Source organism: Schistocerca piceifrons, chromosome 6 (assembly GCF_021461385.2).
Source record: "Schistocerca piceifrons isolate TAMUIC-IGC-003096 chromosome 6, iqSchPice1.1, whole genome shotgun sequence".
Classification (NCBI taxonomy): domain Eukaryota; kingdom Metazoa; phylum Arthropoda; class Insecta; order Orthoptera; family Acrididae; genus Schistocerca; species Schistocerca piceifrons.
The window spans coordinates 120,074,617-120,079,095 of record NC_060143.1 but is presented as its reverse complement, the minus strand read 5'-3'; the positions used below and the strand labels follow the sequence as shown (position 1 = coordinate 120,079,095).

The 4,479-nt window shown below is 41.6% G+C and overlaps 1 non-coding gene across 1 annotated transcript; it reads left to right on the top strand.

Moving 5' to 3' along the window:
* The first annotated feature begins 1,781 nt into the window (after positions 1–1,781).
* Positions 1,782–1,865, top strand: Trnas-gga. The gene is given in 2 exon segments: positions 1,782–1,821; positions 1,831–1,865. It is a non-coding gene; the product is annotated as a tRNA-Ser (tRNA).
* Positions 1,866–4,479: the final 2,614 nt, after the last annotated feature.

Here is a 4,479-nt window from a genome sequence, read left to right as displayed (position 1 = left end):
CCATTAGTGACGACAACCAACGCAAAGCAGCGTAATACATGGCGTCGGGAGCATAAATCCTGGATGGCTGAACAGTGAAAACGCGTCATACTGTCCGACGGCTCATCGTATTCGTTAATGCGAACACTGGTCCCGGTTTACGTCTGGAGAACGCCAAAAGAAGCCTACAATCCTGATTGCTTGATTCCCATGGTTAAGCATGGAGGTGTGGGCAGCCACAGCATGGTATTCTGCTGGTCCCATCATTACTCCCAAAGGCTGTGCTACAGTCAACGGTTATGTGATCATTTTATGTGATCTTATGCACCCCATGATTCAAATGTTGTTCCCCAACAGTGATGCCGTATTTCAGGACGACAATGCACTCATTCACGCAGCCAGGACAGTACAATCGAGGTATGAGGAGCATGCAAGTAAACTGCAGCGTCTTCCCTGGCCAGCACAGTCTCCGGACGTAAAGTTTACCGAAACCTTGTGGGCGGTATTGAAGCGCCGATTCCGGAGCAGATTTCCACCTCCCTCGTCACTACAGGAGTTAGATTAGATTAGATTAGTTTTTCGTTCCATAGATCCGTGCTGAGGAGATCCTCGTGGATGTGGAACACGTTAATTTTTTTTAAGCTGAAATAACAATACTAATAGTATGAATATATACAATACATCATTTGCTTCTATTAAAAAATTCGTCACTGGAGTAGAAGGAGTTGGCCATTAGTAAATCTTTCAGGCTCCTTTTAAACTGATCTTTATTTCTAACTAAATTTCTTATGTTAGCTGGCAAATTATTGAAGATGAGTGTTCCTGAGTAGTGGAGCCCTTTTTGAACTAAAGTAAGTGCTTTTAAGTCCTTGTGCAGATCATTTTTGTTCCGGGTATTGTATGTATGAACTGAGCTGTTTGTTGGAAAAAGAGATATATTATTTAGGACAAATTTCATTAAGGAGTAAATATACTGAGAGGCAGTAGTTAGTATACCCAGTTCTTTGAAGAGGTTTCTACAGGACGTCCGTGAATTTACTCCACAAATAATACATATTACACGCTTTTGGACTCTGAAAACTTTTGTTTGACTTGAAGAGGTTCTGATCGAAAAGTGGAGTAACATTCCACTGGAGATCACACAATCATTATATGCCAGTATTCGAAGAAGAATAGCAGCCGTATTACGGGCAAATGGGGGTCCAACTCCTTATTAATAAACCATTCCCAAGAATAGGTGTTCAAATGATTTTGCCTATCCTCTGTAGATTTAGAGAGAAATGGCAGCTGTAGATTTCCTTATGATCATCACAGGTGATTAAGTCACATTTCCTTAAGAAAGCAAAATTTGGTGGAGAACAGTTGAAATTATCGTGATTCTGATATCCAAGTTGTAGTTAATGTCGATAATACAACGGGCTAAAGCAGAGCAGGTACCTCCAGAGCGCGTGTGTTGTTGAGCAGATAGGGGTATGCGGCCGTCGGTTCGCCGCGGCCACGTGCTGCTGCGTGTGTCGCCGAGAGGTTTATGCGCGAGCATGTGCCAGCTATTGATGGCGGTCTTTACTGCTGGAGACACGCACGCCGGCTGCACCACGCACCGCATCGATTTCGCAAACTTTTGCGCCTCATTTAAAATTCGCTGAACGTGTACATAACAGTAGCCCTGTAGTGTACTGTCTGCTCAGATATCGATTTGTTCCTGTTCACATTTCGCTGAAGTCATTGTCTTTCTGAAACACCGAAGGCCACGTACTGCTACGTCGGTCATTAGAAAAGCACTGTATACTGTTTTAGGCCCGGCCTGAGTGGCCGAGCGGTTCTAGGCGCGTTAGTCTGGAACCGCGCGACCACTACGGTCGCAGGTTCGAATCCTGCCTCGGGCATGGATGTGTGTAATGTCCTTAGGTTAGTTAGGTTTAAGTAGTTCTAAGTTCTAGGGGACTGATGACCTCAGATGTTAAGTCCCATAGTGCTCAGAGCCATTTGAACCATTTGGTTCTAGGCGCTTCAGTCTGGAGCCGTGCGACCGCTACGGTCGCAGGTTCGAATCCTGCCTCGGGCATGGATGTGTGTGATGTCCTTAGGTTGTAAGACGCGTATATTTCTATTATCTACTGTCAAATCACAATTTATGAAAGATGTTTATATTTTATTAATAGGATTAAGTAGGAATAATTAATATTTGTCATATTGGAAATAATATTGGTAGCAGGGAATGTCTGCAACCAAAGTATTGTTGACAAGAGAGACCGCAAATTGATATATTTTTAAAAAGGGCGGGAGGGACCGCGTATGGATACATTTTAAGAAAAGAGCGGGAAAGATTGATACATTTTGTAATGGTAGCAGGGATTGTCTGCACCAGAAAGTATTGTTGCCAGGAGAGACCGCACTTTAGCGTTCGTAGGAAGTCAGTAGTAAGCGAGACGTGAAGCGAGTCGTTAGCAGGTCTGAAGCGAGAGGTTGAGAGGTGTAGTGTACCTGCCAGCCACTAGCTATGATTTAAAAGAGATTATAAACAGATGTACAGAGACATCAGCTAGCTATTATAATAAGAGGAACTAATACTACTGAATTAATTTTTTTGAAAAACTCAAGACTACTGAAGGTATATTTGCGCATTGCTAGTTGTAAGATTATTGTAGAAAGTAAGTCCCATTTGAACGTTTGTAAAATCATTTCATTACCAGCAGTAAATATTTGAAGAAACGTTTTCAGAATATAATTAATTTTTGCCAGCTATGTTGCATTACTAATTATAATCCACCCCAAAAACCATCAACGTAAAACTTAGCAAAATTTTATTGTTGTCAAGAAAAAGTTTAACTATAAATTACGTAACTTCAGTCAAATTAATTAAATAGTAACGTCAGCTATGCTATTAAAGAATAACGTCAGCTTTGGTAATAAATACAGCCACTTATTATGAAAGCCCACCAGCAGCTAATAGAGTATAGTAAAACAGAGTAAGTGTATTCACGTTGCAGTTCGATGTAGCAATCAAATGGCGATCCAGTAACAGTAATAAAGGTAAGGAACAGTTTTGGATTATTGCAGATAAAGACTGAGGGCCACACGACGACGACACATTCCATTTTTCGTCGAAATAATCCGAAAATCACTTTTAAAAAAGCAGCAATTAAATTTGTATGCAAAGATTGAGAAACAAAGGGAAGATTTCATTTGTTATTATTAAGCAAGAGATAGAAATCCTAAGGAAAGGTTTCATAGGTTATGGAAAAAGTGAAGGTTATCATTAACAAAAGACGTATAGAGGAGACGGTTATTGCGTAAAAACAAAAGAGGTATAGAGGAGACGGTTATTGCGTAAAAACAAAAGAGGTATAGAGGAGACGGGAAGGTTTCAAGGTTTGCTAGGTTCAAGTAGTTTTAATTTCTAGGAGACTGATGACCTCAGATGTTTAGTCCCATAGTGCTCAGAGCCGTTTGAACCAGTTTTGAACTGTTTTAGGCAGATGTCGCGTGATGCTTGCGAGGTGGGCATTGTTAGTGCGGTTACATTGTCAGCCAAGTCATCTTCTGACCTACAGAGGTCATCGGTCTCTAGACTTACACACTACTTAATCTAACTTAATCTAACATACGCTAAGGACAACACACACCCATGCCCAAGGGGGGACTCGAACCTCCGACGGGGAGAGCCGCACGAACCGAATTTTCTCAGCATGTTATAGTCTTAGGTGGAGATTTCAATTTACCAGATATAGACTGGGACACTCAGATGTTTAGGACGGGTGGTAGGGACAGAGCATCGAGTGACATTATACTGGGTGCACTATCCGAAAATTACCTCGAGCAATTAAACAGAGAACCGACTCGTGGAGATAACATCTTGGACCTACTGATAACAAACAGACCCGAACTTTTCGACTCTGTATGTACAGAACAGGGAATCAGTGATCATAAGGCCGTGGCAGCATCCCTGAATATGGAAGTTAATAGGAATATAAAAAAAGGGAGGAAGGTTTATCTGTTTAGCAAGAGTAATAGAAGGCAGATTTCAGACTACCTAACAGATCAAAACGAAAATTTCTGTTCCGACACTGACAATGTTGAGTGTTTATGGAAAAAGTTCAAGGCAATCGTAAAATGCGTTTTAGACAGGTACGTGCCGAGTAAAACTGTGAGGGACGGGAAAAACCCACCGTGGTACAACAACAAAGTTAGGAAACTACTGCGAAAGCAAAGAGAGCTCCACTCCAAGTCTAAACGCAGCCAAAACCTCTCAGACAAACAGAAGCTAAACGATGTCAAAGTTAGCGTAAGGAGGGCTATGCGTGAAGCGTTCAGTGAATTCGAAAGTAAAATTCTATGTACCGATTTGACAGAAAATCCTAGGAAGTTCTGGTCTTACGTTAAATCAGTAAGTGGCTCGAAACAGCATATCCAGACACTCCGGGATGATGATGGCATTGAAACAGAGGATGACACGCGTGAAGCTGAAATACTAAACACCTTTATCCAAAGCTGTTTCAC